Source organism: Ctenocephalides felis, unplaced genomic scaffold (genome assembly GCF_003426905.1).
Source record: "Ctenocephalides felis isolate EL2017-DRISC unplaced genomic scaffold, ASM342690v1 CF-g0.4_SCAFFOLD_00845, whole genome shotgun sequence".
Lineage (NCBI taxonomy): Eukaryota > Metazoa > Arthropoda > Insecta > Siphonaptera > Pulicidae > Ctenocephalides > Ctenocephalides felis.
The window spans coordinates 75704305-75730008 of record NW_020536999.1 but is presented as its reverse complement, the minus strand read 5'-3'; positions in this window follow the sequence as shown (position 1 = coordinate 75730008).

The following is a 25704-nucleotide window of genomic DNA, read 5'->3' as shown; positions in this document are numbered from 1 at the left end:
TATCATTGCAAAAACTCGTCGAAAGATTACCAAAAATATGCGCTGCAGTGATCAAAGCAAAGGGTGGTCATATTCAAGAAAATCGACTGCAGTGACATTTTTACATTTTCATCGCTAATTAGTCTAACATTTCTCACAAATTGGTTACAAATCAGTCACTAAATATTAATACTACGTAGAATGTACAAAACCAACTTGAATAAAATTATTTTTATATGGAAAATATAGCTAAAAACTCAGAAAATGAGATTTTTTTCATGTGTCCGGAATCTTTTGGCCTGTACTGTATATATATATATATATATATATATATATATATATATATATGTCGGCATATTCTACAAATGTATTGTAATTGGTGAATACCCTCACGCAAGTTGCCAAAAGTGCTAGCGACTGATCACAGACAATTTCCTTCGGAATAGAAACTCCAGATCGCACAAATTCCTTTAGGCGTGTCGGTATGGCTATTTGCGCTTCTGATAACATTTGAGCCACTGGAAATGTTCCACTATCGGTGATAACTACACATTGATATAAAAAAAATATTTTTAGTCAGTTGTCCATCGAAACTGTTTATTTTCTCTACAACTCCCCCGGTTGCATCGATTATTAAACAAAGGTTGTTTTTTTTTGTTATAATTTGTATATAAATTCGTAAAGCCATGAACAAAAAAATTGATATTAAGTATTGAGTTTTTATATTTGCTAAGTTGCATATATTTTAGGGATCTAATGGGATCTTTGAATTCATGCAATTTCCTTTTGGACTTGTATTTCGCTTGTTTCATTACATGACTTGAATACAAGTTTGGAAATTTCATACCATCATTTTGTATTATCTTATTAGGCTTCTCAATTTCAAGGATTCTGGAGCTTTTATTGTTAATACAAAGTTCGTTTCCTATTTGTTCACGTTCAGAACCTTTTAATTGTCGAGTACCACAATGAATTTTATCACCAAATGCTAGGTTACAAAACATTTTGATTCCAAATTTTTTGATATCTACGAGCTCTCCCTTAATTCTCGATCCACATTTACAAAAACCTTCAAATACAATGTTTTCTACAAAAGTATTGACGCTGTGTTTTCGAAATTAAAAGAACGACTAATATTTTCATATCACTAGTTAAAGAAAGTTTTGATTCTTTTCTTATTACTAATAAATCAAACTAAATCATTTGCACTAATTTTTATTTGTATGGTTTTACTATCAGATCCACTATCATTCGGCACTTCACTCAAATTCGATTCTTCGCTATCAGAATCTCTTGCAAATTGCGATTTAATTTTAAGTGTATTATGCCCTGGATACATTTCCCGAAATAAATTCTTATTATTTTTTATATATGAATAGTTTTATATATATTTATATATATTTATATTTATATTTATACAACACAATTGTACAATTATAGATATTATATGGTAGATGACTTAAATTAATAGATAATAATACATACAATATAAAAATGAAATATAATTTTAAAAAAACAAATGTTCACTTAAAATCTTATTCTAATTTCCACAAAATAATTTACTGAAAGCTATAACTCAAATACTCATCAATAGAGTAAAACACTTGCTCTTTAAAAAATGTTTTGAGTATTTTATAAAATTTACTATTTTCAACTTCTCTAATACCTAGTGGCAGCTTATTGTAAAGCATTATACCATCTAAGGTATTAAATGAGGAGGCCAGTTTCAATGTGGGACCTTTTAAAAGTTTAGGTCTTGTGTCATAATAAATATATTCGGGATTTGGGCTTAAATTAAACAGGTTACCATTATTTTTTATAAAACAGAGGGTGATTAGGAGAAAAATGCATGGAACGGGTAGAATCTTGTGCTCATGGAAAAAAGGTCGACAGGATGTAGTGGACGAAAGGGAAAACATAACTCTGATTGCTTTTTTCTGTAATTGAAAAACTGATGTTAGTAGCGGTGAAAACCCCCAAAATTGAATGCCGTAAATTACATTGGAATAAAAATATGAGTAATAAATTGTAAAAAGGCTCTCTTTGCTTACTTTAGTTTTTAAATTACGAAGCATAAAGCAGGTTTTTGATAATTTAGGATTCAGAGTTTTAATTATGTGATGATCCCATTTCATATTGTTACTAATATTTATACCAAGAAATTTTGTATTATTCAAGAACTCATAAGTGTTATTATTAAAGATGTACGGGGAAATATCTCGACAAATTTTATTATTATTATTGAAAGAAATTAATGTTGTTTTGTTATTATTCAATACAAGATAATTATTTAGAAACCAATTAGAAACTGAGAGCATGACATTATTAAGTTTTGTTAATAGTTGTTCGTGAGTTTTTGCTTTAATGACTAAACATGTATCATCTACAAATAAGATGAAGTCACACAGATTAGTACACTGGGGCAGGTCATTTATATAGATAAGGAAAAGAAGTGGTCCTAGCACAGACCCTTGTGGAACCCCCATCTTTAAATTCATATTGTTAGAAACAAATGTTATCCCGTTTCGATTTAAATGAACACATTGTGATCTCTCATTAAGATACGACTTGACCAAGCAATGTGCCTTTCCTCTGAATGAATTGTGTTTTTATTTACATTAACTTCGTTTGCTATTTTATCCCGCAGTTTATCATTTTTGGATATAATTTTATCGAAAAATAAATATTGTTTATATTTTTGCACCTCACGTAGAATTGTTTCATAATTAGAATTTCTTGGTCTTCCGCGATCATTGGCTACGACAATCGCGGACTCTCCCGATTGATTAAATGTCATATGTCATATATTTTATTTTAATAATATAATGGCAATTGTGATGGCTGATAATTTTGTTCGGTAATGATCGCTCAGACATGTGACGTCACATACCCGTCTATGTTTGAGCACTTTTTACAACGGAAAACATATGAGGACTAGCAGTCCATGTAGTGTAATGTCTATGCCGTCCATCTATCATGAGGTCACATACATACTTTGTTTTCATAATTTCATGCACTGAAATAATTTTGTATCTTAAAAAGACTTAAATCTTTATTTCTCAGAAATGCAATTCTGAGAAATATCTATATATATATATATATATATATATATATATATATATAAAGCGAGAGGTTTTTCTTCAGATGGTGAAATAGTATGATAAAAATTGTTTCTTGGGCATCCATCCAATAATTAAAAAAACAGTTTTAATGCAAAATGTTTTAATTAAGAGAACATACGTTTCGGGTCCAGATTTGACCCATCTTCAGTGCTTATTTGTATGGAGAGCACTATTTACATATATAGCATTGAAATTATAGTTATTTTGAAAATTCATGTTGTTAAAAATTAAAAAACACTTGTAAAAGTTCTTGAAAAATCTTGGATTTGTAACTTCCGTGTAGTATTGGTTCTGAGTGTCCTAACAAAAAGGTCTTGATATGTAATCTTGCAAAAAATTTTGAGGAAATTTGTTGAATCTTGAAACTTGTAGAATATTTGAAAAAACAGTGTCTTGAGAAAGACAAAAAATCTTGATTATTTTAAGTTGAAATTGTCCAATTTTTCAGCCCTTGGATTATATAAAGCGAGAGGTTTTTCTTCAGATGGTGAAATAGTATGATAAAAATTGTTTCTTGGGCATCCATCCAATAATTAAAAAAACAGTTTTAATGCAAAATGTTTTAATTAATGTGATATGGATATTTAAATTATTACAGGTAAATAATTTTTGCTTCTCAATTTTATATAAAACCCTTTTTAGTTAATTCTTATTACTCTTTACCCCGGTACATAATCCATTCCTTTATAAAAAATTTTTTCTAATTAATCTGTATTGACCATCATTAATTAATGTTAATCAATATTTTTAAAAAACATTGTATTTGACAGAATAAACCTGGAACGTACCTAGTTCCGAAACGTCAGATTCAAAAAACAAATTGTTTTTTATTATTGGATTTACTGTTCGGAAAAGAAACAATCAATATATTGAAAAAATCCAGGACTTATCTATTGAATATATATATATATATATATATATATATATATATATATATCTTATATATAAAATTCTTCTGTAACAATGTAAGTTTCATTAATCCTCCTAAACTATAATTCGGATTTTCATGAATCTTCCTGAAGTTTGTTTGGGAAATTTTCTAGAATGTTTTGATTCATAGAAATATAGTTATATTGTAGAAATAAATGGAAAAAATTACAAAAAACCGCTTATCATTGTTTGACCTTTAAAATATTTAAGGCATGGTTTGACATTAAAAACAAATGACAACTGTCATTTGCCAAACATTTCTATTCACTTATAGGCTAAGGCAATGTTAAAATATAATAAATTCATGATTAAAAATAAAGAAAATGTAATGTCTACATTATTATTGTCGAAAAGCAGCTGAGATGTGCCATAATTAAAATAATATAAAATGCAAATAATATAACATACGTTCTGAACTTCAGATTAAGATTAGCTGGGCATACGCTTTTTTCCTCTCCATTTACTGAATAAATAATTTTGTTGATAGTAGGTTAACAAAATTTGACAAATTAATTCACTTCAAATATGAACTTAAGTAATAATGTATATTGAATTATTAGTGTGAAAAATGCAATTTAGATATTAAAATACTAAAAGCCAGTTAAAATATGGTACGAAATTATAAAAATTGTAGGCAACATTATTGAAGCAATTATTTTGGGTAGAAAAATCCAAGGTGATATTGTACTTTGACCGCATGCTATATATTAATTATTTCTGAATTTGTTATACTTTTTAAAAGATTTCAATTTTCAACACGTGTATCTATGCTATGACAATAAATACATGGTGATAAATTTGGAAAATCAATGTTTTAGCCGTGAATAAACAAAAAATCATTCATTTAAACATCCACATCTACAGGTATGTCTAAAAATATTGTATAACCCTTAAATTCAATAAAATAAATTGAGCTATTGGAAATAAATTTGTTCTATAAATCGCTGTGTATAATTTTTAATATTTAATTTTATTGAACATATTTTAATATTTGTTAAAGGGATAATTAAAGTGTTAACTGTGGGAATTGAGAATAATCATTTTATTTGAAACAGTAATACATTTAACATCACAAATATATTGGTGTAAATAGTAACTCGAAAAACAATAATGATTATTTTTAACTGAACGGTATAAATATTAGTATAAGATATTAAAAAAACGTAGAATTGGGTACAGGACAACGTCTGTCGGGTCATCTAGTATATATATATATATATATATATATATATATATATATATATATATATAGACATGATCTGAAAGCTAAATTAGTCTAAATTTCAGTGTATTTTTATAGATAAATCACTTGCCGTCCATGTATAAAAGTTTCTTCAAAAAAAAAAATTCATAATTGATTACGAAAAAATGTCCCGGCTGATATCTTCAGGATTTTTATACAAAACGTGCACAAAAAATTTTGAATTTTTTTTGATAACTTGAGAAAGGGCTCAGCCAATTGTCTTGCAAAATTAATCAACGCAAGTTCTTATAAAATTTCATCAAATTGTGATAACACCGACAAAAGGTAAAGTTTTGCTCACATGCTCACACAAATATTCATACTTCTTCCAATTTCAAACGATTCAGAATCCAACGTGTTTGTACGTGATACAAAAATTAAACTTTTAGCTAACGTTTTCCAAGCAACGGCTCCACGATTTCCAAAATTTATGAATCGTTTGTGAACTCAATATGAAAACTCTTAGTCTTTTGATCGCAATTAATTTTGAAAAAATTAAAAATATTGCGAGGCCCTTGCGAGAGGCCCCCTGAGGCGCGAGGCCGTCGGCGGCCGCCGACACCGCCGGCGCCTTGCGCCGCTACTGTACACACATATACATATATATATATATATATATATATATAATATATATATATATATATATACATATACACACATATATATATATATATATATATATATATATACATAAAAGAGTGTTAGGATGTATAGCGCATATTGAAAAAATTATTCGAAGCATCGCTGTAGATATTGCAAAGTGAAGCCGAATCAAATCGTTTGTTAATAGCAGGTAATATTTGTATGAAAATACTCTCAGCGAACTTTCTGCGTAAAGTGTTGGCTTCTCGATGGGTAACTCTTGGATTGGTGAAATTAAAAGAATGTTTAAAGTTGGAGACATATTCGGTGATCATGGTTTTATTTTGTTTCCTGTCTAAACTATTAAGTTCGTGCTGGCGCACTCGTTTTGAAAGAAATTGTGAAGTTTCTCCAACATAACAACTTGAACAATCATTACAATCAATGACATATACAACGTTTGACGTGCGGGAAATAGGGGCAGGTGTTTTTAAATTAGTGTATAAGTCTGTGAGTGTGTGTCCAGTCGAACACACTAGCTTCAGACCAACGGATGAAAAAAGTTTTTTCCATGAGTGGAAAAGGCAGTCAATGTACGGTAATGAGATGAAGGAATTGAGAGATAGTGAATTTTCAGGAATAGGGTTAAGGGTTTGTGAAATGATACTATTTTGTTGCGATTGGGAAGTAAATAAGGAAGATGTACGGAATTTATTACGAGGAAAAGGTAATCTATTATTTATTACTGAGCGTAAAAGTTGTAGTGGATAGGAATTATTTTGAAGGGTAGAATATATTAAATTAATATTTTTTTCCCAATGTGATGGAGGAGAAAGAAGGATGGCATGATCTAATAAGTTGATGATAGATGCAATCTTAGTCGATTTGGGGAGATAGGAATGGTAGTTTAAATAACGTCCAGACAAAGTGTATTTTTGATACCAACATGTAGTGATGGAGCCGTTATTTATAAAAATGGTAATATCTAAAAAATTAATGGAGTTGTTATGTTGAGTCTCTACAGTTAAACAAAGGTGTGTGTTGAAATTATTAAAAGAAACGTTTGTAAAAAAGAGGTACATAAGACAAAGTATTAAGAGTAGAGTTCTCTAGGAACTGCATACAAAGTTCAGCAAGTGGGGCACTCAAACTGGAACCCATTGGAGTGCCAAATTTTGTTTAAAGAAGGAGTCGTTGCACGAAAAATAAGTATTGGAAATGATGAATTTAATACATTTTAGGAACCAAGAAAAATTGAAATCTGTGTGTTTGCTGATATCAACCCATTTATAGTCTATGGCAGAGAGAATGAGGTCAGGTGAAATGTTAGTGAAGAGGGAAACATCTAAACTTACAAAGGAAAAATCAGATGGTACATTGAGGGAGTTAAGTTTAGGAATGAGTTCGAAAGAATTTGTGACAAAATGGGGAGAATTATGAGTGATATTGGATAAAATTGAACTAATAAATTTGGATAATTTGCAAAGAGGGGAATTTAAGTCCGCAACTATTGGTCGAAGAGGAAAATCATCTTTGTGGATTTTGGGAAGACAATAAAGTTTTGGGAAAATGGGATTGTAGGTTTTTAATTGTAGAGAGAGAGGTTTGGGAATTTGCTTGCTTTCTATGAGTGAATCAATGAATTTCAAAGTATTCCGATTTATAAGGTCGGTGGGATCTGAATTTATAGGTTCGTAAATGTTTACATCAGCTAGGAGGGACATGGATTTGGAAATATAGTCAACTTTGTCCATGATAACCGTGATGTTACCCTTATCTGCCCTGGTAACAACAATTTCTGGGTGTTGTTTGATAAAGGATTTGCAAAAGTGGATGTCTTTGAGTAATTGTTTATGTTGATGAATGTTAGAAATATCAAATTTGAAAAACAAATTAAGTTGGTTGCAAAAAATAGATTTAATTTTTTTCATTGATATCTTTTAAATTACGTAAAGAGCTAAGTGTTTTAACAAAATTAAAAGATTTTTTCTGTTGTGGAATGGAAAATTTAGGACCTAGTGCTAAAATGTTCAAAACATTGGGTGGGATGTCTAAATCAGAAATGTTTTTCACCCATTTATTGATGATATCACGGTTTATATTTAATTTGGATTCGTTTGCCTTTTTCGAATAAAGAGTATTGAATTTTTTTATGTAGGATTTTTTTTTGACATATTAAAAGAATTATTGAATCTAGAGTTTTCGAAATCTAAAAAATTATTAATGTCAATGTGATTATTTATAGTGGAAAATAAGGTTGGATGTTATAGTTTAAAGATTTATTTATGTTATCAATAGAGGTAATGCAATGTTTGATTTCTAGATTCAGCAACATAAAAGAAAAGGTAAGCTTTTTATTTTTAAAATAATTGGAATTAAGATGATTAAAGTTCGTTAGTTTGAAATCAAAGGATTTTGGTAGAAGTCTTTCTTTACGACAACGAAGTAAGAAAGTTCTTTTGTTGGTGACAATAGCCAGTTTTGAGAAAAGATTTGAAATAGTTTTAAATAATATGAGTTTGGTAGGTCCATAGCAATGGAAAATGTACTCGAAGAAAGATGAGAAAGAGTAAGGAATGTATTGTGTAAAATTATTATGAAAATAATTGTTGTAACGGTAAATTGACGAATTATTGAAATTATTATAATTCTGTGTGTAAGTTGGATATTGATAAGAGGAACGAATATTATGTCTTACCTTATTTGTATGGAGAGCATTATTTACATGTAAAGTAGTGAAATTATAATTATTTTGAAAATTCATGTTGTTAAATATTAGAAAACACTTGTAAAAGTTCTTGAAAAAGATCAAAATCTTGGATTTGTAACTTCAGTGTAGTATTGGTTCTGAGTGTCCTAACAAGAAAGTCTTGAAAAGCAATGTCTTGAGAATGACAAAAAATCTTGAATATCTTATGTTGAAATTGTCCAATTTTTCAGCCCTTGGATTATATAAAGCGAGAGGTTTTCTTCAGATGGTGAAATATATGGTAAAATTATTTCTTGGGCATCCATCCAGTAATTAAAAACAGTTTTATTGAAGGAAAATGTTTTTATTCAGAGAACATACGTTTCGGGTCTTGATTTGACCCATCTTCAGTGCTATAATTAAATATTTCAGGGTTACAATTGAAAACAATATAAAAAATACATAATTACATACAAAAATAAATAAAAACGTGTAAAAAACATAAATCTAACCAATTTAATAAATTAGTTTTAAAACAAATATATATTGTGAAAGAATATATGAAAAGTATATATGAAAAACAACCATAAAATAAACAAATGTAAAGAAACTCACCATACAAATAAATTTGAAAAAAAAAATAAAACACACGAAATTGCACGAAAAAATAAATATGAAACAAAAAATTGATAAAACGTCGAGTTAGGAAATTTTTTTAAAAAATTGTAAAATTAAAATAAATAATATATTTTATTATAAAAAAGCTTATTCCAAACGAACATGTTGTCAGCTTGGAGCATGTACTACGTGTGTGTACGAGAGTAAAATGTGTGCGTACGTATTTGCGGAAAATAGTGGAAACTGTATCGTCATTGGATGAGAGAACGGGATAGAGAGAATTTTAATGGTTTCATATTACGAAGATTTTCTCAGCGAGCATGCGCAGTAGGAACATAGAAAAAATATGGCATGTGGAAACAATCCATAATCAACCGTTAAACATAATATGTGTATAAAAATGAAAATGTAGAAACATAATAAAACCATGGTAGACAATGTAAAAATGAAAAAATATGTGATGAAGAGAATCTTTCACAATATATATTTGTTTTAAAACTAATTTATTAAATTGGTTAGATTTATGTTTTTTACATGTTTTTATTTATTTTTGTCTGTTATTATGTATTTTTTATATTGTTTTCAATTGTAACTCTGAAATATTTAATTATAGCACTGAAGATGGGTCAAATCAAGACCCGAAACGTATGTTCTCTGAATAAAAACATTTTCTTTCAATAAAACTGCCATATATATATATATATATATATATATATATATATATATATATATATATATATGTGTGTGTGTGTGTATTATCAGAATATATTTGCAGTTAAACTTACATATTCCGAACACAAATCTTCACTTTCTTTCAACCTTTTACAGTCAATATGTATTTTCATTTTAATAACATGATATTTATTACAATTTTACAAATATAATTAGAGATATAATGGAATAGAGAATATAAAATCAAAATTATTATTTATAATTTTAATATCATATTTAGTGAAGGGATATATAGTTTTTATGTATTCTTTTCTACGCAATGCATAAACACACTTCTAGCAATACTCTTAATATTTATTTAACTATGCTTTTGGCAATACCGTCATGCTTAAATCGAAATAAATTTCAAATATAATAAAATATAACTTCCGGTGACTCTAAATAAAACAGCTGCAATAAATATAAAATTTATTCAATTTATATTTTTTTTATCTTTTATAATAGCGTTGTAATTGCATTATCATTATATATTTGATTGTTTGTGAGTTCAAGGTAGACATTCTACATTAGAACATTCGGATATTATTGTAGGTTTATTAATATGATTCAGTTTAATTTTGCCATTAATATAATTAAAATGCGTTTGCCCAAAAATATCTGCCCTTACTAGCAATTTAGAAAAAACATAATTTTTTGATACATTAAATACAGCTTCCACCCCTGCACTGGGCGATGGTATACTGCTATATCCAAATTTTGTTCTTGATACACCTGACCATAGTGGCAATATATTAACATGTTTTAATAGCCGCCTAGTTGAGGATAATAATGTGCATTTACGCCAAGGCCAAAGACATTTTTAATTTTACTGTTTACAATGGAAGAAATATTTTGACGCCATGCTTTCCAGTACCCACTGCCAGTTTCTTCGAAATCTAAATTAAAATGTATAAATAATTATTGTAATTGTATTATATATATATATATATATATATATATATACATATATACATAATAAGTTATTTTAAAAATGAGTACCTTCATCAATCATATCTTCCCTTTGTATTGAAATCATTGTATTATTATCTAATTCAATTTTTTCCTGCGACACAGTTTGAATAACTTTTTTTTTCCATTTCACAATGTGTTTTGGAACCATTTTTATTAAAGCCTTCAATTTCGCTTCTGCATGTAATCAATATAATTGAAAGAATCGTAAATTTGTAGCAAATCGACATGTGTCGGCATATTCTACAAATGTATTGTAATTGGTGAATACCCTCACGCAAGTTACCAAAAGTGCTTGCAACTGATCACAGACAATTTCCTTCGGAATAAAAACTCCAGATCACACAAATTCCTTTAGGCGTGTCGGTATGGCTACCATATGATGCGCTTCTGATAACATTTGAGCCACTGGAAATGTTCCACTATCGGTGATAACTACACATTGATATAAAAAAAAATATTTTTAGTCAGTTGTCCATCGAAACTGTTTATTTTCTCTACAACTCCCCCGGTTGCATCGATTATTAAACAAAGGTTGTTTTTTTGTTATAATTTTTATGTAATTGTTTATGGAAATTCGTAAAGCCATGAACAAAAAAATTGATTTAATCCAATATTGAGTATTGAGTTTTTATATTTGCTAAGTTGCATATATTCTAGGGATCTAATGGGATCTTTGAATGCATGCAATTTCCTTTTGGACTTGTATTTCGCTTGTTTCATTACATGACTTGAATACAAGTTTGGAAATTTCATACCATCATTTTGTATTATCTTATTAGGCTTCTCAATTTCAAGGATTCTGGAGCTTTTATTGTTAATACAAAGTTCGTTTCCTATTTGTTCACGTTCAGAACCTTTTAATTTTTGAGTATCACAATGAATTTTATCACCAAATGCTAGGTTACAAAACATTTTGATTCCAAATTTTCTGATATCTACGAGCTCTCCCTTAATTATCGATCCACATTTACAAAAACCTTCAAATACAATGTTTTCTACAAAAGTATTGATTCTATGTTTTCGAAATTAAAAGAACGACTAATATTTTCATATCACTAGTTAAAGAAAGTTTTGATTCTTTTCTTATTACTATAATAAATCAAACTAAATCATTTGCACTAATTTTTATTTGTATAGTTTTACTATCATATCCACTATCAGTCGACACTTCACTCAAATTCGAGTCTTCGCTATCAGAATCTCTTGCAAATTGCGTTTTAATTTTAAGTGTATTATGCCTTGGATACATTTCCCGAAATAAATTCTTATTATTTTTATATATGAATGAGTTGTGTTTTTATTTACATTAACTACGTTTGCTATTTTATCCCGCAGTTTATCATTTTTGGATATAATTTTATTGAAAAACTAGCTGACCCGGCAAACGTTGTTTTGCTAAGTAAGGTATATTCTAAACAATTTCTAGAGAATCAAAAATATTAATACTTTTAGTGTATAAGGCTACGTTGTTTGAATGCTATATACAATGAAGTATTATAAAAACAATAAACCCCATTAATTTATCTATATTATGTCAATACAATCAAACTGGAAGATTTATACACTTTCTATAGGAAACATAGTATAATCCAATCCAAGTCATTTTTGGTCTTTCGACTTATTGATAACGTTTCAAGTTTTTCATATTCTTTTTGGATTCTGGATTTTGTGTATAATAGTAAATAATACTACTGAGCTTATAAAAAAATTTCAAATTTTTGCGAGAAGAGATAGAAAATAAATATTTGAAATTCAAAAAAGTATTTCTTTTTTGACCTGCTTTTTGAAAAGTTTCAAGTAACATTCGGTGAATTAAAGTAAATTTAATATAAAGTATATATGTAGAGCAGGGCGAGGCACAAAGGCCCACTTTGACTTTGAGTAAATATAAACTATATTGTGAAAACCATAACAATTATATCACAGCAAATAAAACATATCAAACGAACAATTATCTGAGTTCAGTAAACTGCCTTCTACTTCATCATTGTAGAAATGTGCTTTTTTGATGTCTTTCAAAAATTTGGTATCTAGACCTTTTTACCCTATAGGCGGGGTAACTTGAAACGGGCAGGTGGCAAAAAGATTTAAAGCCTTATTATAGTTTTAAAGATATTTTACCAAATAATTACATTTTTAACTAATGCTAAAACTACCAACGGAAGAAAATACTTTTATTATGGATTTTCAAAGATTACCGTTTATCTCCCCCATTTCAAAGATTATCGTTTTCAAATCACGGTTGTAGCTGGCTATACATCTTTTTTCCTCTACTTTCAAATATTGTTGTTAAACAATGCTTAACTTTACTGATTTTTGGCACATCGGTGGTGGACCGTTTTAATCCCGGACCTTCATATATTACTATCTATTCTACGATAAATTCTGGGAAATTATAACTGGAAAAATGTTATTCGACAAAATGTCCATTTGATCGATACCAAATTTTGATTCTGAATTTAAATAACATAAATGAAAAATAATATAACCTAGAAAATGTTTTATAAATACCAATGAGTGTATAATTATACAAATGAGATCTTTCAGAGCACCGTGTTTGAGAAAAATATGCCAAAAAGTGCATTTTCATATTAACATTTCAAAAAAGTTTATATTTTGAGTCTCTAGTAACACTTGCGTCCCGTTTAATAACGTTTTTGTATATAAATGAAACTACAAACAAAACTACTTACTACAAATTTATCATAATTAAATAATATTCGCGTAAAACATCCTATTAAACGTAATTGAACATCATCTGTCAAAAGCGTTTGACATTTCACGAAATTGCCACGGTCAATTGTTCTATTTAAATTACGCTTCAACAAAAATTTTCAAATTAAAAATGTAAAGTTTCTACGCGGATTTGAGATATTATCTCACCTTTTGGACAATCTCTGGATTGGCACGAATTTTTCAAGACTAAGACTGGCCAAATCCATTCAGCCGTTTTCGAGTTTTATTCGGACATTTGAAAGACAGCTCCATTTTTATATATAAGATAAATATTGTTTATATATTTGCACCACACGTAGAATTGTTTCATAATTAGAATTTCTTGGTCTTCCGCGATCATTGGCTACGACAATCGCGGACTCTCCCGATTGATTAAATGTCATATGTCATATATTGTATTTTAATAATATAATGGCAATTGTGATGGCTGATAATTTTGTTCGGTAATGATCGCTCAGACATGTGACGTCACATACGCGTCTATGTTTGAGCACTTTTTACAACGGAAAACATATGAGGACTAGCAGTCCATGTAGTGTAATATCTACGCCGTCCATCCATCATGAGGTCACATACATACTTTGTTTTCATAATTTCATGCACTGAAATAATTTTGTATCTTAAAAAGACTTAAATCTTTATTTCTCAGAAATGCAATTCTGAGAAATAAATGAGTTTATAAATAAATAAAATAATGATAATACATGCCTTAAATAGAATTAAAAATAACTCCAAATAGAAACATTTCGATTCTGTGTAATTATTTACATGGTGTGCATGTGTTTTGCACCCCTGAGGGCGTAGCATTATTTTTAGTGTTTAAACTGTCAATATAAGTCTAACAACAGAAAACGATGGCAAATACAAGTTGTAAGTTTTGTAATAAAGAGTTAAATCCAACAAGTAATTCCAGATTAGTATTGCTTTCAAATTTACCAAAGTCATGTCCAAGGAACCTGATAGTACCCGTTCTTTACAAATATGAATGCATTTCAAAATATAATTTCATCAGTAAATCGGAGTTGAAAATCCAATATCAGAATGAAGAAACAGGTTTAATCCAAATTCTAAATAAAATATACTTGGGCAATAAACTTGTCCAAATTAAAATAATTAATTGGTAATAAATATGGATTCCTCTCGCTTCGGGAGGCCTCGCAAGGACCTCACAATTGATCATTAAATTTGAACAGCGCGCCAGACGTTGGGTCCCCGATGTTGTGCCATCTCGCGGATCATAACTCAATATGCCTGTTTCGCATTAGGTAATTAGGTCGGAGGGCATACAACCCTTTTTTCTTTTTTGAACAGAAATCGAAATAAGCTAGGTGTAAGTGGCGTATTGCTTCAAGGCAATTGCAAAAAATTCCAATATATGTGAATAATCGGCTTAATAAAACGGAAATTAGATTTAGCAAATTGAGACGTTAAAAATTTTGAATCGGCCTGTTAATAAAAACTTTAAAAAGTTTTTATAATTATCTTTTTGTAGGTCTGTAATATTTCAATATGTTTGTCGAAACTATATATATATATATATACTAGCTGACCCGGCAAACGCTGTTTTGCCATCAAAAATATTTTGCCGCATTGCAGAAGTTCTTATAATATACATGATATATTAATAATAATGTTATTTTTTTATTACACAAATTTCTTTACATTTTGATAATTAATTCGAACGCATCATAGTGCTTTGTTTATTTTAATTTTATTTATGTCAAATAGTGAAATATTTTTTTTAATCAATGAATAAATTAGATTTTAGTCTGAATCATCGCAGTACCATTATCTAATTATATAATTTTTATTTAAATATCAGATTTTTTACTTTTGCATTTAATTTAAAAATATTGAATGTCAATTTCATATATCCAATATGCAATAAATATTTTAAATGCCAAAATATTTCCTTTTTGGTCGAAATTTAATATAATTTGATATAATTTATATCTATAATTTGATTGCCAATATTGCCTATAATATAACTTGGAATAATTAATTTATTTGTATCTTATTGAAGTCGTTAAAAATTCATTTTTTTTTTGAACTGTCAGAATTTTGTTTATGATTAATGTTAAATTCAATATGTCGCTTTTTTATTGTGATCTATAATGTTTTAATCACTTATCATATAAATTTTCGACTGCAAATTGATATTCATACTATCCCTGAAACTAACATGGATAAAGTTCTGAGAAATCCGAGTCCAAATCTATAAAATGTTTGATTTTTGGCACTTTTATTAATTTTTTATCAATTTTCGTACTGTAAAATAATGGATGATTATTTATCAAAATTGTAATATTTAGACTATAAATTTAGATGTATACTTTTTATTTTGGCATTGAATTATTTTCATTGAAATCAAGTGAAACATAAATATATTTATTCGATATTTATATAAAACATATAATTAAAATATGCATTAAATCATATTGTCTATAATAATATGTCATTTTATAAATAGTATTTATTACTTTGGTGCTTGATATGGGTATGAATTTGTAATAAAATATATTCTTTCTGACAAATAGTTAAAAACTTGTTATAATTTTCAAAATTATTTGACATTTCATTCTTCAAAAATTAATTCACTCGCATCATAGCGTTTTGTTTATTATACTTTTGTCATGTCAAATACGTCAATATTTGTTTTTTATAAATTAATAATTATTTTAAGTTATCAATGAATATATTATATAATTGTTAAATTCATAAAAAAGTGCAAATTCAACACAGGAATATTGTGGAAATAAATATTTTTTTACATAAAGATCTGATTTTTGACATTTGCATTTCATTTCAAATTAATTATAACTGTCAAAATATTTTCTTTTGGATCGAAATTTAATATAATATGATATAATATTTAGTTTGTCTAGTTTGTTTTTGTCAGATTGCAATGATACCTTCAGTACTTGTACTGAAAGTCACTTGTACAATTACATTTAAGAGGTTACAATTTTCTGTATGATTAACGTTTGCGATGGCAATCAAAATTTATCTCAACTCATGTAATAATAATATTTTATTTTAATTACACAAATTTCTTTATGCCCCGTCTCCATTGCACGAATCCGTACGGCGAATCTGTTCGCAAAGTGCGCAGACAGAAATTTTGCAAGCAAAAGCAAACCATACGCATGTCAAAAACAGGATCGCCGTGCGCGTTCGTGCAGTGGAGACGGGCCATTACACTTCGTTAATTAATTCCAACGCATGATGCAGGTGTTTTGTTTATTTTAATTTTGTTTATGTCAATTTTTTTTTTAAATTAATGAATAAATCATGTTTCAGTCTAAATTAACAAATCAGTATCTTTATCTGAATATACAATTTTTTATATAAATATTTGATTTTTTACATTTTCATTTAATTGAAAAATAGTGAATGTCAATTTCATATATTCAATATGCAGTATATTTGTAAATGTCAAAATATTTCCTTTTTGGTAGAAAATTAATATATGATATTTATTTTACAATATTGTGTTGTATCTATAATTTGTTCGGCAATATAACTTGGAATAATTAATTTATTTGTTTCTTATTGAAGTCGTTAAACATTTTTTTGTGAAATGTCAAATTTTTGTTTATGATTAATTTTAAATTCAATATGTCGCTTTTTTATTGTGATCTCTGATCTATAAGGTTTTGATGAAGTTTTGGTATCCGAAATAATTTGGTAAGCTAATCAAATAAATATAAATTGTAAATCTATTTATATAATTATTTTCATAAATATTGACAAATGACATTTGGCGATTTTCATGTCAACATTTATTCAAATTTATAAACATTGATTTTATAAATTAGATTTAAAACTATAAATTGTGATTTTGAATATAGCATTTCATCTAATTTGGTTATAAATGCTGGGTATATCTATATATGTATATGTTTTTGAATTAACTTTTTTGAACTGTCAAATTTTTTTTTCAAAAATCATAAATCTTTTTTTCTCGATTTTTCCATAAATTTTGACATTTGTCATTTTAGTGTTTTGTTTTTTTTTGGCCATTTTCTGTCAAAATTGTTAGAAATTTATAAAAATTATATATTTTTATTTTAAATTTACTTTTCAAAATTTCCTATAACCTAAGTTGGATACGTATATGCACACGTTGAGCCAATAAAATTTAAAATCGGTCCAGTAGTTTGGGCGTCCATCGCGAACCAACAATATATATATATATATAAGATTTTATCAATATTTTCAACATATTTTTTCACGAATTAATTACGATTAAAGGACAGAGAGTTTTGCACTTATGTGATAATTATAAAGAAATGGCTCGACTGATAAACGCAAAACCCTCCCAAATTTCACTAAATGATTCATAAATTTTAGAAATCGTGGAACCGTTGCTTAGAAAACGTTAGGTAAAAGTCAAACTTTGGCTCACGTATAAACACACTTATTTTTTAACATTACGAATTTTTATATTTCCTTAACGTTTCAAATCATTCTGAATCGTTTGCTATATGCTTTTATAGTTGTTGCGTAATTGAGTAATAATAGTGAAAATTCCATTTGTTTTGTTTAAATATATATGCGGTGTTATAAATAATTAATATTGACAATCCAAATTCTCTAAACTTGAGTAATAATAGTGGAAATTTCATGTGTTCTGTATAATTAATGTTGTTTGAGTGTGTAATAAATAATTAATATCGACCAACCAAAAGACCTAAACATTATTATATCATACTTGAAAAAAATAAATTTACATTTTTATCAGTTTAATTTTTTACCTAAGAGTTATAATTTGAGTACACACTAAAATATATAGTATTTTAAAACTTCTAATATAATATGGCGCCAAAAAAAGTATTCAAAAGTGTTAGATTTATTTCAAAGAGGCAGTTTCAAAGGCGTGTGATGTACTATGTAAAGGCTAATATCCAGGCAACAGCTATTACCGATTCTGCAAATCTACAGGAAAGTTGCACAATTGTTGCCAGGTGTGATTGTTGGTGATTGCTCTAAAGATTTCGAAGATGCTGGTCTTCAAAATTTTCTCATAAAATGGGTTTTATCACACCATATTCAACACAATGCTCTTTCAGCTCTCTAAAAAAGCTCTTTCAGCTCTCAGAAAAAGCATAAATGCTATTCAGATTTCCCTCTTGATAGTAAAAACTCAAAGATCATCGCAAAGTAGAATTGTTACACCTGGTGCGTATATTCAGTTTGGTTTGGGCAATGGTATTAAAGAAAGTATAAATAAAAAAAAATTGAAAGCAATAATAAAAATTTAGCATTATAGGTTGATGGTTTGTCTATATCAAAATCATCCAGAACTGTTCTATGACCAATATTAGGTTCTGTAATACCATCAAGATTTGTATTTATTATTGGTATATATATATTGTGGCATAGAAAAACCAAAAAATGCAGATAATTACTTGAAAGATTTTATTGATGAAGCAGTTGTTTTGTGTAGAGAGGGACTAATTTATAAAGAAAAACATTACAACTGTTTCATTAAATACTTTGTATGTGATGCAACAGCAAAATCTTTTATTTTTCAAGTAAAAGGTCATAATAAAGGGTATAATAGCTGCACCAAATGTATAACTGAAGATGATTATGTAAAAAATAGAGTTTGCTTTCCAAGATTGGATGCCCGTAAGAAAACCGATGAACTTTTTTCCAATGGAAAGTATAGTGATTTCCAAGTGAACTCTTCTGAAACTCTTCAGGTTAATGGAAATTCATAACATAGGCTTCGTTTCTAATGTACCTTTGGATTACATGCATCTGGTTTGCATAGGTGTTATGGGCAAAATGCTTGACATGTGGGTCAGTGGTAATTTCAGGCACAGATTGAGTAATACATGCATCACAAAAATTTCAGATAGTTTAAGGGGCATAAGAACTTGCATTCCTGTTGATTTTTGTAGGAGACCTCGATCTCTGAGATACCTCAGTTCCTGGAAAGCTACAGAATATAGGCAGTTTCTATTATACACTGGTCCATTTGTCCTCAAACACTTAGTGTCAACTGATATTTACACCAGTTTATGTAGCCATCAGAATTTTATGCTCACAAAATTTACCTCTGCTTTTGGATTACAGCGAATCACTGTTCAAATATTTTATTCAAGGTTTTGAAACTATTTATGGAGTGCATCTCATCTCACATAATATTCATAATTTAATTCATTTAACTGATGATGTATGAAGATTTGGTCCATTGGATATGTTTAGTGCTATTAAGTTCGAGAACTATATGCAAACTTTGAAAAAATATCTCAGAAAACCGGAAAGGCCATTACAACAAATATCTCGTAGATATCATGAATTTCAAGCATACCACTTAGAACAAAAATATCACAACAATGAATGTCATAATGAAGTGACTCCATGTTTTTCAACTGTTCATTTTCTTTAATTAATAATTAATAGCTCCATCATTTATATCAGCAATATTGCCCGTTTAAATGGAGAAGCAGTTGTTATAGGTCAGCAGTTTAAAAGTATGGAAGATGCCTATACTTTACCGTGTCCTTCTTCATTAATTGGTATATATAAGGGTTCAAATCTTTCAAACTTTCAAGTTTGGTCTATAAAAAATATAAAAAATAAAATATTTATTGTATCTGACACAAAAAATGATACAATGTTTGCATGTCCGCTACTTCATTTAAACGAACAGTAATTTAGATTATCGTTACTCATTTGTATTTTTGTTCTTTTTTTCTTTTTCTGTTGTTGTTTGCATTTTCATTACACTTTTCATTTCGAGCCTAAATTTGAATTAGGCCTCAGCTTGTTTATAATATAGTCCGATGAGCGGCGCTAGTGTTCAACTATAGCGTCACGTGTTTTTGTTTGTAGACGCTTAGTAGGTTAAGTTTATATTTTCATTTCTTCCTTGATACGCGCTTGAGAAGTTATAGTTACAATACGACGAGTTAACAATGAATTGTAAGTACCAATTACTGTGTATTATACATATGACTAAATCTTTATATATATATATATATATATATATATATATATAAAATATATATATATATATATATATATATAAAATATATATATATATATATATATATATATATATATATAACGTTTAATGGAATAAATAATTTTGTTATTTAATTTTTTTTTTAATTCGACGGTTGGGCTGCAAAAATATTACGAATATGTACCAACGTCGACAAAACTATCATCAATATATATATATACACCATAAATATAATATATATATATATATATATATATATATATATATATATAATCTACTTATTATATAAATGTTCCATGCTTTATTTTAGATAATCACGAAAGCAAGAAATACCACATGGTAGAATTTGAGGATGGCCTGAGTATAACACCAAGAAATTGGATTAATTTCTCAAATAAAACGGCTCTCTGGCCGCGATTCAAGTATGATCTTGCTTTCGATAAGGCTGTGGAGAAAATGGAGAAGGTTAGGAGCCTGCCCCATTTTATCCATTTAAAAAAATAGTGACTTCTTGTGAGTGAGTGAGTTCAAATTAACATTTTAAATAATCATATGTAATGATCAATCTATTACATAGATACATATATAATTTATATAGATGATGATGGGAAAGCTAGAAAGCGGCAAAAGGAAGCTGTAATGCACTCAGCTGTTGGTTCTGAGTACGAAACAACTCAGCAGAGGAGAGATAGGGCGAAGGTATCATCGCATGGTATTTGAAATATATTTTTTATAATGCTGACATTTCTACGCTGCTAGCTTATTTACCGCCGGCGTCTCCATCTGTTTCGAAAGCAGGCCTAAGCAAAAAGGGTCAAGATTTTAACAATGGTAATTAAAGCTTTTTGTACACTGCATGGTATTTGAAATGTTAAGTTACAAGTACAAATATTTTTTTTTTAATTCTGACATTTTCACCCTAATAGCTTATCTACCACCTGTGCCATCTTCTACAAAAGCAGGCAGCAGCAGACAAATTGGAAGGAACAAAGATAACATTTGGGCGTAAGCTTTTTGTATACTGCATGGTATTTGAAATATTATGTTACTAGTACAAATATATATTTTAAATTGCTGGCATTTCTACCCTGCTAGATTCAATTGACGAAGAAATTTTTGTCAGGGAGATAACTAAGATGCGATTAACCATGGTGGGTGTTGTGGAGCACATGAAGGAAATGATGTTGAGAATGGATTCGTACCAGTCTCCTGATTCCGCTTCAAGCTTTCGAAGCGAACGGACGTGTGTGCGTGAGCTCTCAAATAGATATATTGTATGTGTATAATTCTTAAACAATACTTTGTATATATCATTCAAGTGTTGTCCTTTGTGAAGTGACTATAGTGAAATATAATTTAAATACAAGTTAATTTAATATAATAGTTTGAATACATTTTTAAATAGTATATGTTCCCTTCCGGGGAACATATTAAGAAATATAGTGTTATTCCTCCTGAAACGAATGAAATAATTAATCATGAATCAGTCTTCCAACATGAAATGAATATTTTTAAAAGATTTAACAATATGAATAAACAAAATTTACTTCGGGAAAAATCTTTGGATATGGATGTTAACCATAATCAACATCTAAACATGACTGAAAAATCTTTGGATATGGATGTTAACCATGATCAACATGTGAACATAACTGAAGATACAACATATACCAAGTATGCTCATGCAAATAAGTTTAGTGCATTATCGGACGATTCTTCAGATACTGAGGTTGAATTTGTAGAAGTACAAAGTAGAAAAAGAAGAAAATCCCAATCTATACCCCAATCTACCCAATTTAATCTACCCAAATCTATAAATCCCAATTCATCTACTGCAAAATCCAACAGTAAAATGCCGCCAATTATAGTGAAAGACAAATTGCCGCACATTAACTATTTTAAAGACTTGAGAAACATTACAAGTGAACATACTATAATACAGTATAGAAGTCCTAATAATTCTGCAATATATACATTCAATGACAAGGACCATGATGTAATAATGAAAAATTAACTGCTGATAAGTTACAATATTATACTTATCCTAAATCGAATTTAAATAAAATAAAACTGGTATCAAAAGGCATTCCACCTTTTGTTGAAAAAGAAGAAATAATTGATTACTTACAAAATAAAGGAATCAAAACTAGAAATATAATTCAAATGACTAAAACAGTAGAGAAATCTAAATATAAACTGCCTATACATATAATTATACTAGAACCCGAACAGAATATTAACGATATTAAAAGGCTAAACCATGTCATGGGATATAAAGTTACATGGGAAAAATTAATTTCAAGTGGCAACAATATTTTACAGTGTTACAGATGTCAGTATTTTGGTCATACATCTGCGTACTGTAACCTTAAATTTAGATGTGTGAAATGCAGAAGTGATCATCAACCTGGAAAATGCGAGAAACGTGTCGATCAAGCACCTGAATGTGTAAACTGTGGGATGGAACATCCGGCTAATTATAAAAAGTGCTTGTATCTTGAAGAAATAATTCACAAACGTACTAATAATCAAATGAAAAGGTCAAATCAGATAAGTACACCTCTAACGAGACCATTTTCTGAAATGTTTACAAACAAAAGTTTTCCAACACTTTCTTCCCACATTCCTACAACTAATCAATCCAGTAGACATACTGATAACTCCTCAAATCATCCTAATAACTCAAATCCCAACCTAAATGTAAATGAAATGTTACAAACTATTAATGAATTAAAAATACTGTTTTCTGACAATACGGTTAAAAATACAATAAATATGTTACTGAATCTTGCTAAGGATATTAAAAATACTACCTGCGAGAAAGATAAACAAATGTTAGTATTTCAATGCTTTCTAAAATTATGCACATAAATAGAGATAACATGAATATTATGTATTGGAATGCAAATGGCATTACTAAAAATACCATTGAATTGAATGATATTTTATTGAATCATGATATTGATATTGCGTTAATTTCTGAAACTCTTTTAAAACCTAACAACAAAATTTATATTCCTGGATTTAAAATAATACGAAGAGACATTTCAAATTCTGGACAAAGAGGTTTATGTGTGATCATTAAAAATGGTATTAAATTTAGTAGAGTTCGAATCCCAAATTTACAAGCTGCTGAAGCAGAAGCAGTAAATATTATTCTAGACAATCACATTACTACTATTTGTGGAGTTTATTTTCCATGCAATAGATTATTATTATCTGATTTAAAAACATTACTGAATTTAAATTATAAAATTTTAATTGCAGGCGATTACAATTCTAGACACGAGTTTTGGAATTGTATCAGCAAAAATTCTAACGGTAAAAAACTATATAAGTTTCTAAGTGATAATATTAATTCTGTTACATTGCATTATACTGTTTCTCCGACCAGATTTCCTGTAAATGAACTCCAAACATCATCTATTATTGATCTAGCTTTAACTAAAAATATTTACACAAATTATTTACCATTTACTATAACAGAAACTAATTCAGATCATAATCCTGTTATACTACCTATACCATACAATAGCATACAAAATTACACAAATCCACATTATAATATGAAGTACAATTTTAAAGAGGCAAACTGGAATAAATTTCGATCCTATATAAATGAAAATATTATGATTAATAAAACCATTAATAACACCAAAGAAATTGATGAATCAATTACGTGCTTAACAAATAACATTCACACGGCGATGAATAAGTTTATTCCTAAAGTTAGTACTATTAATTCATTTTCCCTTCCTAATCACATATTAGATCTAATCAAATATAAAAATAAAATAAGAAGATTTTGGCAGAAAACTAATAATTCTGAAGCAAAGGTACTATTAAATAAATTAATTAAGGACATAACATCTAAAATTAAAGAGCACAAAAATAATATTTGGTGTGATAAACTAAGGAAATCAAATTTAAATCACAATAATATATGGTTTTATGCTAAAAAATTCACAAAGAAACGTGAAAATATCCCTAATCTAAAATTAAATTCTTTATATGTATCTGATAATAAAGAAAAAGCTAATTTAATAGCTGATGTTTTTGGAAAAACACACAAGCAAAATGATAATTTGGGGAATGCTAACTTTAGTAATCACGTCCATAGAACAATCAATTCGATATTCCCAACTTCCAGTAATATAATCTCAAATATTAAATTCACTACTCCTAAAGAAATAAAAACTATTATAAAAAATAGAAAATCGAGAAGCACCCCAGGTCCAGATGGAATATCGAATATTATATTAAAAAATCTTAGCAGAAAACCTATTATTCTAATTACTAAAATCATTAACAGCATTTTAAACATGGTTATTTTCCACCCATTTGGAAAATTTTCTAAAACTATACCTATTAAAAAACCGAATAAAGACAGCGATCTCCCCACTAGTTACAGGCCTATCAGTTTATTAAGGGGGGCGATACATGTAATCGCCTTAATTTTTACCATTTTTTGAGGACTTTTTAAACTAGGAAGAATGACTGAATCTTTTTGAACTTTTTTAGAGTTATTTATTATATATTAAAATACAAAACAAAATTTTTTTTTAATTTTTTTTTTTAAATGGGCTGCCGTAAAAATAAATCTGCCAAGACCCTCTCGGAAAACGCCATCAATTTGCGGGCGTTCTCACTTTTCGTACGGTGATTTGAAATCAAAAAAATTAGTTTGTACGTGTTCATAAAACATATATCTTCTAGTTAAACCAAAAAAAAATTAAAAAAGTCACAAAATCGTAAATTGGCACACCTTAGAAAAAAAAGTTCGATTTTTCACCTTTTTTTCAATGGTTTTTTGGTAAAAAGGGTTAATTTTTGAAACATTTTTTGGAATGTTTGAGGTTTAACTAGAAGCTATTACTGTAAAGTAGATGTGTGCAAAATTTCATTGGAATCGGTTGAGAACTTTTTGAGTTATCACGCCCGCAAATTTCAAAAATGTCGTTTTGAGAAAAACGCGTTTAAAGTTTGACACAGAAACAGATAAGAGTACAATAGCACTCAAGCGTCGAGTTGAAGCGTGGCACTTAAATGAGTTTTTATTGTATAAATAATGATAATTTTGTTTTGAATATTTACAGGCATATTTTTGAGATGTTATTGTAACGATTTATGAAAAAAAAAATCG